Source organism: Bufo gargarizans, chromosome 10 (genome assembly GCF_014858855.1).
Source record: "Bufo gargarizans isolate SCDJY-AF-19 chromosome 10, ASM1485885v1, whole genome shotgun sequence".
Taxonomy (NCBI): Eukaryota; Metazoa; Chordata; class Amphibia; order Anura; family Bufonidae; genus Bufo; species Bufo gargarizans.
Genome location: NC_058089.1, coordinates 48,307,204 through 48,319,506, shown reverse-complemented (window position 1 = coordinate 48,319,506; position 12,303 = coordinate 48,307,204). Strand labels below are relative to the sequence as shown.

Genomic DNA, 12,303 nt, shown 5'->3' with positions numbered 1-12,303 from the left:
ACGTTATAGCACCAATTGTTTGCAGCAGAATTTTTTAGCAAAATGTTGCATCTTGGGCCACGCCCAACTTCCTGCTTGGCCACACCCTCTTGACGAGGGCTAGCTGCATTTGAATAAATATGGGAAAATATAGTTGTTGTTTTTTTGGGAGGGGGGATCAGAGGTGGACTGGCCATAGACCCTACAGGGAAACTTCCCAGTGGGCCGACACCCAGAGGGCCACCCGAGCCCTCCTCATGGCCGCTGCCCGGGTACATAATGGTCTGATGCTCTCAGCATCTGGCCAGAGGCTGCAGGTGCCCTCCTCTCAACTGTATCACTGCCCTCAGGATATTGATACAGTTGAATATTGTGACTAGGGTGGCAGTATTTTGTGCTGCACTGTGGTATTTAGTTCTGATGGGACAGTATTATGTGCTGCACTATGGTATTTGGTTCTCCTGGGGCGGTATTTTGTGCTGCACTGTGGTATTTGGGTCTTCTGGGGCAGTATTATGTGCTGCACTGTGATATCTGGTTCTACTGGGGCAGTATTTTGTGCTACACTGTGGTATTTTGTTCTGCCGGGGCAGTATTATGTGCTGCACTGTGATATTTGGTTCTGCTGGGGCAGTATTTTGTGTTGCACTGTAGTATTTTGTTCTGCCGGGGCAGTATTATGTGCTGCACTGTGATATCTGGTTCTGCTGGGGCAGTATTTTGTGTTGCACTGTAGTATTTGGTTCTGCTGGGGCGGTATTATGTGCTGCACTGTGGTATTTTGTTCTGCCGGGGCAGTATTATGTGCTGCACTGTGATATCTGGTTCTGCTGGGGTAGTATTTTGTGTTGCACTGTAGTATTTGGTTCTGCTGGGGCAGTATTATGTGCTGCGTTGTGGTATTTTGTTCTGCCAGGGCAGTATTATGTGATGCACTTTGGTATTTGGTTCTGTTGGGGCAGTATTATGTGCTGCACTGTGGTATTTGGTTCTGCTGGGGCAGTATTATGTGCTGCACTGTGGTATTTAGTTCTGCAGGGGCGGTATTTTGTTCTGCACTGTGATATTGCTGGCCCCGCCCCCTCTGTTGTCCCAGCCTAATTATGATGGCCCTGCCTGTGTTGCCCCGCCTTCTGTCAATTTGGACCCACCCCTGTCACGGGGCCACTTTAAGTTCTCAGTCCATCACTGGGAAAGGGGACAATATAATTATCCATTGACTGTAATGGGCCGATCACGCCATATGTCCTCAGGGACGCTCACAGCACAGATGTGCCTCCGATGTGCGTCACAGTACGGTGGACGAGACGATGAAATCTGCAGCATATATTGACCTGTGGTGCGGATTTTAAAAGGGGTTCTTCAACTTTTGGAGTTTTTTTGGCAACCCATACCCTTCTTTATTACCTGCTTTCCACTCCTAGGTCACGGCTCCCCTCCCGGGCCTCAGCTGCTTCACTTGGGTCCCCCACTGTAAACATCTGCTTTGACATCGCTGCAGCCAATTACTGGCGTCAGTGGTGACCTGCTCCCCTTGTGTCATGTGACCAACTGACATGACATAAGGGAAGCAGTCCATCGCTGCAGCCAGTCACGCGACGCAAGGAAGCAGTCCACTGCTGCAGCCAGTCACGCGACGCAAGGAAGCAGTCCACTGCTGCAGCCAGTCACATAACGCAAGGAAGCAGTCCACTGCTGCAGCCAGTCACATAACGCAAGGAAGCAGTCCACTGCTGCAGCCAGTCACGCGACGCAAGGAAGCAGTCCACTGCTGCAGCCAGTCACGCGACGCAAGGAAGCAGTCCACTGCTGCAGCCAGTCACATGAGGCAAGGAAGCAGTCCACTGCTGCAGCCAGTCACATGAGGCAAGGAAGCAGTCCACTGCTGCAGCCAGTCACATGAGGCAAGGAAGCAGTCCACTGCTGCAGCCAGTCACATGACGCAAGAGGAAGCAGTCCACTGCTGCAGCCAGTGACTGGCTGCAGCGGTGTCAAAGTGATATTGACAGCTGTGGACCCGAGTGAGGCAGCCGAGGTAGAGTTGCCAAAAACCTCTTGAATGTTGGTCAGCTCCCTATGCTGATAATATACACCTCAGATTCCCCCCCTTTGCAAAGTGTGAAGTCTGTGGTAAATCCACAAGTAACACGTGGTGACCGACCATGTAAAACACGTAGAAAAACCGCACTGCAACCGCAATGTGTGAATACACCCTCACGAAGAGAACTGAGCGTCGCCGACATCGCACAGAGGTTTGTCTTTGGCGCGCGGACGTCGCCACCACAGGATCGACCCAAGGCAAGGCGGACTCCGGGATTGTTCAATAAATGAACCGTTCGGCCACATGTCTGACGAGTTTGAAAATAGGGTGCAGCATGGCGCCAATTTTATATTAAGCGTCACGCAAACACCCGCCGGGGAAATATGGCATCTAAATTTTTGACACAGGCGCCACAATACAAAAAATATATATAAAAATAATTGATTTGTCTACTGTAGACCCTCAGTAGAACTACAACTCCTAGCAGGCAGCTAGGTGATCCCCGCAGGCTTATTCTGCCCCCCGGGAACTGTGTCCCTATCGATCCCGCCCAGGACACGCACTGATCGCCATGTTATTAGCCCCGCACACACTCACACACCGTCCATCACCCCTGCTGTGACCTACCCACCCCTATTTTCAACGACCTAGTGGTCCAGCCCATTATTGGTCGCCTCACGCAGCCCCCCTTCCCCCCCCTTTGAGCCCGCCTGTGGATCCGCCCGGAAGTGCCGCCATTTTGGATCCTCTGCGCGTAGAGAGAAGGCGAGAGGAGCGTGTGACCCGGAGACTGCGTGTGGTAAGCGGCGGGGGGATAACGGCCCGGTGGGTGCGGGGTGGCCGGGGAACACCTCACCCGTCACAGGATGGGTTGTTTATGTCCGACTAACGGCCGCCGGGGAGGGGGGAGTTGACGTAAACCTTGCGTAAGCCTGTAGCTCGGGGTAACGGGATCCTAGCGGCCGCCCCACCCCTGCCTGCCCCGGGCTCGGTGTCCTGGCGCCGTAGCTGGGCCCCCTGGCGGTGATTTCTGGTTTTATTATCCGTCCCCCTCACATAACGGCGCGGTGCTCTCCTCCCTCTCTGTGCCGCGGACTTTCCCGCTGCAGCCTCGGGGCAGGTTGGGAGCACAGGGGAGTCGGTCGTCAGTGCCAGGGTTACCTCATAGGCATATAGCAGGGGGCAAGTACCGGCAGACCCCAGGGGCCCCTCTGCCCTCCTGGATTGGGCCGGATTACGCTTGTTTTAGGTGTAGAAAATGTTCTAAATCTACGCCAGCCTCCTTGATTAAGGGAGCATTCACATGACCGTGTTGGTTTTGCGATTCCGCAAATAACGGATCCGTGTGTTCCGTATGTCTTCAGTTATGTCTCCGTTCCGTAAGTCCGTATAATACGGACGCGGTGCTTCCGTGCGTCATCTGTTTTTCACGGTCCGCAAAAAACTGAAATGGGGTTTCCTAGAATGTTTTCAGTCCAGGGGTCTGCAAAAAACGGATGACATACAAATGCGTTTCTGTGTGCTATCCGTTTTTTTTACTGACCCAATGACTTTCTATGGGGCCACGGACCGCAATTTGCGGCCAAGTATAGGACATGTTCTAAAATAAAAGGAACGGACAGCACACGGATGACAATGAAAGGCATTCCGCAATTCTGGCGGACCCATAGAAATGAATGGGTTTGTGCATTGTCCGCAAAAATTGCGGAGCGGACACGGAAGAAAAACACGGTCGTGTGAATGCTCCCTTAGACTGACGCTGGATACGCCAAAGTTATGTTGGGGCTGACGCCTCTATATAACGTCAGTGGAACTAGCGCACGGGGTTAAGACCGGCCTCTAAAACGCTGGTCTTAATAAGTGACCCCCTAAATGTATTGGTAGGGCTCCCCCGAGGTCAAGGGCCCTTTACCTTCTCCCTCCTTTGTATAAGGAAAGCACAGCAGGCTGCATGTTCCTCCATAGAGGGCCAGCGCCAAAATGTGTATCGGTGGAATACACTATTGGGGTACGTTCACACTAGCGTCGCTGGAACTGCCTGACGATCCGTGTCACAAATGTATTGAAATACCAGATCCGTCTCTCCGGTTGTCACCTGGAAAAACGGATACGGTATTTATCTTTTTCCTATTTTTAAAGGTCTACGCATGCGCAGACCGCAAAACCAGATCGTTTTTTTCCGGAACACTTAGGGCCGGATCCGGCATTAATGCATTTTTCAATGTTAAATAATATCGGATCCAGCATTCAGGCAAGTGTTCCGTGATTTTGGACGGAGAAAATACCGGTATTTTCTCAGTTCAAAAACCGTACAGTGAGTGAACTGAAGACATCCTGAACGGATTGCTTTCCATTCAGAATGCATGGGGATGAAACTGATCAGTTCTTGTCCGGTATTGAGCCCCTAGGACGGAACTCGGTGCCGGAAAAGAAAACCGCTAGTGTGAAAGTACTCTTAGGCTGCCTGCACACCGCGTGGAATACGTGCATTTTATTCAGCGCAGATTCTTGTGAGGAAAAAACCGCAGCGTAATAAAGAACCGACAAAGTGTTTCAGATTAGGCTGCACTTTTTCATTCCACACGGATTTTGAAATCTTTAACACATCGATTCTTTGGTTATTTTGAGCAGATTTCACCCTTTTTAATGCAAGAGGGAGATCAGCGGCAAAACCGCATAAATCCATACTAAAAACTGCAAGTAACGCGTGCAATTTAGCGGGGACATTTAGGAAGTCTGGTATTCAAACGTTGCAACTGCTGGCGCAAACGCAAATTTTTGGACAAAGTTATGCAACTCCACGCCACTGTCAGTAGTGGGCTGGGGTTAAAGGGAACCTGTCACCGGGATTTTGTGTATAGAGCTGAGGACATGGGTTGCAAATGGCCGCTAGCACATCCGCAATATCCAGTCCCCATAGCTCTGTGTGCTTTTATTGTGTAAAAAAAAATAGATTTGATACATATGCAAATTTAACCTGAGATGTGTCCTGTCCCTGACTCATCTCAGGTTAATTTGCATATGTATCAAATAGTTTTATTTTACACAATAAAAGCACACAGAGCTATGGGGACTGGGTATTGCGGATGTGCTAGCGGCCATGTCCTCAGCTCTACACACAAAATCTTGATGATAGGTTCCCTTTAAGACAGAATCAAAATTACACAAAAAAGCCACCACAAAGGATATATTCCTCCTTTAGTATGAAAACGCGAAGAAATCCGCACTGTGCGCAAGTATCCTTACAGTAGAACCCTACGGGCAATGTGTGTCTATACAGTGACATGTGTCGGAGGTATTAATTTGGAGACCTAAGGTGGTAACAAGACCCCCACACAACAGGGGAGGCTTGTGTCAGTGGTGACCGGGAGACCGTTCTGACGTCTGTCACGGGAGGAATTGGGGATCCCGTGTGTAATCTCGCCTCTCTGACGTGTCCTGTCCTCTTGTGGCACTACATGTCCGGCAGGTGCCAATCTCCCTAGTCGTGCCATGTTTTTTTTCTGCCAACCTGAATGGACACGATTGTGAAGTAGTTATCCCTTTATCTACTACCACCTTGAAAGCAGACACACCTGTGTATTGAAGCCTTAAAGGGTATTCCCATCTGAAGACGCTATGGAATACCGCTAGGATATGCCACCATTTCAGGGGGGCTGAGGTTCTTGCCCCTAGGACCCCCGCCGATCCGGAAAACAATGGGGCAGAAGCCACGTTGGTTGTTGCTCTGCAGCACAGTTCCATTCATGATGGGGATTTAAGTTCAGTGATTCTGGGTATTGTGACCATAAGAAGGATGTTAGAGGATTCTCGGAGTCTGATATTGATGACCGATCCTCAGGATAGGTCACCAGTATCAGATTGGTGGGGGTCCGACTCCTTAGACCCCGCCGATCAGCTGTTTGCAGGGACCACGGTAAGTGTTTACGGCCTCCTCGCAGCTTACCAACACAGCGCCGTGTATTGCATAGTGGCTGGACTTGGTATTGCGTCCCAGGCCTATTCTTTTCAAACTGACTGAGCCATGGGGGTGCTTGGAGGCGGCCCCGGGGGATGAAGTTTCGTCATCAGTATTGTGCTCCCAGACAGTACTTGTAAATGCGACCTAGATCCAGCCAGACACATGAGAACACAGCTCGCTTGGCTGCGCATGCATAGGTAGTGAACGGGGAGAAATCCTTTATCGGCACCTTTTATCTCTTCCTGATGATGAAAAGATCGGGCAGTTGAAATCCAACATGCCCGATCCTTACCTCCCTCAATGTCCGCTGTCAGGAGAGAGTTTGGGGGAGGCACACAGACATACACGTGGAAGCAAAGCATCAGGCATGTCGCATTGTACACGTCCGACCCTTTTCACACTGTATTTCCCATTTGGTAAGTGCTGGAATGGCGCTATGCACATGACGGTCAACACATCCTTCCAAAATTAGCAGGTTCCTTTGATTTTTCTCTAAGAAAGGCCTCATGCACACGACCGTTGTGTGTATTGCGGATCCGCAAAACACAGATGCCGTCCGTGTGCGTTCCACAATTTGCGGAACAGCCATTGATAAAACTGCCTATTCTTGTCCGCAAAACGGACAAGAATAGGACAGGTTATTTTATTTTTTTGCGGACCACGAAACGTAGCACACGGAGTGCTGTCCGCATCTTCTGCGGCCCCATTGAAGTGAATGGCTCGCATCCAAGCCGCAAAAACTGCGGCTTGGATACGTACCAAAACAGCGTCCGCGTGCATGAGGCCAAACGGTGAGATCGGCCTTGTGACATCAGTGTTCCCGTAATCCCACATCCACTTTTTGCATATTCCGGTCGGGGGTAGTTCATTATGACACTGCGTACAGACTTCCTCATTTTGGTGATGTCCCGAGCGGCCCCTGACAGACAGGCAGCACCCCTTTCACTCAAGTCTCAGTCCTTCTGCTTCTGAATCTCAGTTTCTTGCGGCGCACCAGTCCTAATTCTTAACCCTTCCCCCCTGCAGACAGCTGTGTGGTGTGCAGCACACCCCTCCTGGGTCTCCCAGTGTTTGCTCATATAATGGCCGTGTCCGTGCCATGTTGATGTCCTGTCACGGCGCTGATAAGCTCTGGGAACACTGCAGAAAGGCAGAAGTAATGCGGAGGAAACACATGGCTTCCCTGCTCCTGCTGAATACTTGCCAGATGTAGCGATTATCCCTCTGGGCACGTGATGCAAACTTTCCAAGTATTTTACTGCCGAGTTGTATCAGATGATATGTAGCTCGCTGATCGCCTGAGATTCACATATGTTTCCTGTTTATGTGCTAGTGCTTCCTATTATCAGCCAGTGGAGGCGCTGCGCAGGAGGGAGTTGCGATTTCATAAATGCTTTTCCTTCACCTTCTCAGGCACCGTCGTGAATATTGGGATCTCCGGGCCACTGCTTGTCATTTGAAGAAACAGAGAACGTTAATGTAAGTCTTATTTTATAACGTCTTTTTGAGTTTTTGTTTTTTTAAATCTAATTGGCGCTGTCTGCCTTGTTGGTGTCAGTCATCCCGTAGAGAAATTTTGTGACAATTATATATTTTTTTTTTCTTTCCAATAAATCCTACCGCTATGTGACTGCTAAATCTACTGCTTTCTGATCTGCCGGTGGCCCTTACATTGGTGAACATTGCGTGGCGGGCATCACCATCCTTTTTTACATTGACTCTCAGTTTAAAGGGGTTTCTGAGATTTTATTTGCAAGGAGCCTGTATAAAGTAGAGACATTTTGCACCCTTTAAGGGTCCATTCACACGTCCTGTTTTTTTTCATCCTGAAAAACGGTCCGTTTTTTGCCGATCCGTTGTTCCTGAAAATGTTTCCGTATGTCATCCGTTTTTTGCGGATCCGCAAAAAACGGAAACATGTATACATTTCAATAATCAAATAAAGTTGTTTGGATTTCTTTGAAAAAAAAATTGAAAAAAAAATTAAAAAATTTATGTGTTTCCAGGAACGGAATCCGCAAAAAACGGATGACATACGGAATGACATCCGAATGTCATCCGTTTTTTGCGGATCCATTGACTTTGTATTGTACCAGGATCCGATTTTTCAGGACAAGAATAGGACATGTTTTATATTTAAACGGACATGCGGAACGGAACAACGGAAACGGACAGCACACATTGTGCTGTCCGATTTTTTCCAGGACCCATTGAAAATGAATGGGTCCAGATCTGGTCCTGATCTGTTCCTGAAAAAACGGAACAGATCAGGAAAGAAAAAACGGACGTGTGAATGGACCCTAAATATTCCACCACTCCGTTCCTTGCTGATCCTGCATAGGTTATGTGGGCGCTGCAGCCAATCACTGGACTCAGCAGTCATATGCCGTTTACTTTCATGTGACGGCTGAGGCCAGTGATTGGCTGCAGTGGTCTTATGAACAATGAACACCACATGATTTTTTTGGGGGGAAGAGGGGTTCCATGTAGAGGGATGTTTAAAGGGGTTGTTCACCCCCTGGAGCCTTTTGGCAGATTTCTCCACTCCCTCCCCCTGGAGGACTAGAGGGGTCCCATGTAAAGGGATGTTTAAAGGGTTTGTTCACCCCCTGGAGCCTTTTGCCAGATCCCCTTACCCCTTCCCCCAGCATGCCCATTCTTGCGGAGGGGGGGGGGGGGGGGGGGAAATCGTACTTGTCTGATCCCCACTGCTTGGTTCCTGCTTGTATGCTCCCCCACAGTTCTTCCGTCTCCCTGTATAGCCATCTGGTCTGACGTGGGTCATGTGGCCTCTGCAGCCAATGAGTGGCTGCAGTGGTGACATGTCCCCCATGTGTTATGTCTTTTGGTCAAACCAAATATTTTCTTGATGGAGTCAGAGATTAGATAAGTATGATTCCCTTCTCAGGTCCGGCCACGTTGGAGGGTCTGCCGAAAGGCCCCCGGGGTGAACAAGCTCTTTAAAGGTTAATGGTTGATCCTTTTATTTTTTACATGTACCTGCTCTTACAGTAAAAGAAAAAAACAAATCGGGCAAACCCTTTAAAGGTGTTTATCCTATGAAAATTATTCTTCACCTATCTTACTGAAGGGAATAGAGCTGTGAATCAGCATGCTCAATACCGTTCCATTCACAGGGGGGACTCCTGGACCCTCAGTTCTTGGCATTTCTGGTGGTCCTAGTGGTTAGACCCCCCCAGTCACCTGAAATTACCACTAATACTTTTATGGTTCAATAAGATTTTATTATAATTATCAATTACAATCATAAGAGAACAACACAAATTGCAGTATACATACCGCATACAAAGATACATTGCGACCTGCAATCATGAACCGCAGTACAGCATAAAGGACAAGGTATAAGCATGTATCTGAATAACAGTCAGCTGACAAAAAGTCAACGGAAACAAAGGCCCTAAAGGGCTAAATAAGGCCTCAAACAAATGATGTATAGGCCAATAATTCTAGACAAACTTGACATATAAGGGGGGGAGACAGGAAGACACACAAGAGGAGGGGGGGGGGGGGAGAGATCAACCACTAATACTTTTAATGGCTAACCCAAAGTTTTTTTGGAGAGGAGGGTACCGCACCCCAAGGGAGAGCAGAAGAGGATCCAACATAAAAATACCACATGGTCAACCCGTCTTTAGCTGAGCAGCGGGCAGCAGATTTGCCCCCGGACTAGTGAGCTGCGCCACATGTTCTCCCAGCTGTAATAGATGTAAATGGAAGGTAACCCACAAATTGTTAAAGTGTGATTGTCACCAAAGTTTATTTTTGGTGTGTTCTCTGATCCTACAAGTGAATCATGAAATAATACATGGCCATCTGAACACTTTAGGCCCTCCTGATTCTCCCATACTTATGCATTTGGGGCTCGGCCAAGCATGTGTGCGTTCTCAAAAGGGTTAAGGGAAGACGCCGCTGCCAAACACCTCTGGTGGCTGATGAACTGCTGTAAGAACAAAGGATTGGGCATGTGGAAATTCACAATTCACCAATCAACTGGTCAAATGTAGCCGTGTCGTTCTGGTGATGGAGCTACACCAGATCTGGATAAATCTACTTTCACACTGGTGTTTCTGAGATCCGTCATGTTCTCTCACAAGCGGTCCAAAACGGTTCAGTTTTGCCCTAATGCATTCTGAATGGAAAAGGATCCGCTTAGCATCAGTTTGCCTCCGATCGGTCACCATTCCGCTCTGGAGGCGGACACCAAACCCTGCCTGCAGCATTTTGCTGTCAGCTTGACGAAACTGAGCCAAACGCATCCGTCCTGGCACACAATGTAAGTCAATGGGGACGGATCCGTTTTCCCTGGCACAACAGAAAACGGATCCGTCTCCCATTTGACTTTCAATAGAGTTCATGACGGATCCGTCTTGGCTATGTTACAGATAATACAAGCGGATCCGTTCATGACGAATGCATGCGGTTGTATTATTGTAACTGATCCGTTTTTGCAGATCCATGACGGATCTGCCCAAAACGTGAGTGTGAAAGTAGCCTAGGGCGGCAACAAAGGATTGGTGATGAAGGATTTCAAGATGCCTGATCATTTAAGTCTGGCTGCCCCCCCTATACACATTATAAAGTGAGGACCTATTGCTAGTGATTTGACAGTGAGACCCCCACTGATCCATAGAATAAAGGGGATGCATGGCTGGTGTAGAGCTGGCCCCCTCTGGGATTTTCTTCCACTTCAAGCTGTGACGGGAACTGCAGCCGGGCCCATGCGTATGGTGTATTGGTTTGCTGCACAGTGGGTGACTGTTAATTGCAAATCAATTTAGAGGTCCCGGAGGTTGCACCCCATGATTATAAGCTGCCAGCCTAGCACTGCGCCATTGCTTTATAAGATAGGAATATCCATGTGGACTGTACCTAATTTTGTTAAAATCGGCAGGTTTTGCCGGTGCCTCTCTAATATCGCCAGCTTAAAGTAGTTGCCTGGTTTATTCTATGCATTTTTAAAGGCCCCCTTGGAGAGTTCTGAGTTAATAAGGACCTCACCCCAATTTCTTTTAGCCAAAGTGGTGAACGACAGAAGACATCTCTCACTGGAGTGCATTACGTGGGTGGCCAATTGGTTTTAATAGGAGCTGTGTAGTAATGTTTGATTTCCCTCGTGTGATGCTGCAGGGGAACTGAACACTTGTGTGACTTCTCACATGTTGGTGTGTGTGTATAAATATAATATATGTATAGAATATATTTGTAATTTATTTTTTTACTTTCTTGTTTCTGATAGACATTGTAGGAATATAGGATTTCACACCCGGTCATACTGTTCTCTGGCTGTTAAGGTGTTAATTTCAGTCTATGGGGGAGAAAATGACAGGTTTCTAATGTCGGAGCAATTACCTTCTCCAGACTTTGTCAGTAGGAGGAGGTGAAGAAAACCTGGCCTCAGGCGTTGCAAGGTTATATATGCAGGGAGTGCTGTTTGCCCAGTACTAATAAAATATGCTATCGACCTATGATTAGCAGAGTCCATTGATGATGATGGCTGCGCACAGCGGCTTGGATTATGGATTTTGATAACTGATGACATTCTGTAATAGACGCACCTCCACCCGATTGAATAATGATCTGTAGGTGATCGGCCACTTGAATATACCGTATACAGATTTCTTTCTATTTTCTACGCTCGGGACCTCTCGGATTAGACCGGGTTTACACAATAAAGCCGCCACGTAGTGCACTTATTGTGTGATAAAGTTTGAACAACCCCTGCAGAAAAATAAATAAAAAAACACGGTCTGATAAATCCTGTTAGCTATTTAAAAGGCTGCAATGACTTCAGCGTTATAGACACAGTGATTAGAATTACTGCTGCTCCTGATCGGTCACAACAGAAAAAAAAACTGAAGCTTTTATGGCATTTCTGCAAAAACTGTCGCCGCTCCATTGAAACTGATGCAGGTAGGCAGCGCTTTGCCTTGGAAAATGGGTCCGGGCCCCCTGTTCTTTGGTTAGGTATGCTGTGGATTGGTCATAAATAGTTCAGATGGAAATGCCTGGTTTAACGGATTGTATAATATTAGAAAACAGCGCCACTCTTGTCTAGGGGCCGTGTCTGGTACTGCACAGCAGTCTCCTTCACTTTCATTTTCTCTGTGAGATTCAGAAAAGCCTTTACACATGGCGGAATGCATTTGCAGAAAAATACTCATCATAAATATGTTTTAACTTTTTTTTTTTTTTTTTTGTATTGCTATGGAGTTTTAATTTCTCTACTGTAAAATCTGTGTCTGTACTGCGCTGCGGGAATCGTGATGTGTAGCAGGCTTTGAATCCCAATCTCTCCACAGAT

General features: G+C 47.9%; 1 protein-coding gene across 16 annotated transcripts in view; it reads left to right on the top strand.

Annotated features, from left to right (window-relative positions):
- Positions 1-2,731: 2,731 nt before the first annotated feature.
- Positions 2,732-12,303, top strand: part of CELF1 (CUGBP Elav-like family member 1) — a 54,715-nt gene continuing 45,143 nt past the window's right edge. For all 16 annotated transcript variants that reach the window (XM_044269517.1, XM_044269521.1, XM_044269528.1 and 13 more), the window contains exons 1-2: positions 2,732-2,819; positions 7,395-7,460. The gene's annotated coding sequence lies outside the window, so the exon portion shown is untranslated. The remainder of the gene's footprint in view (positions 2,820-7,394; positions 7,461-12,303) is intronic.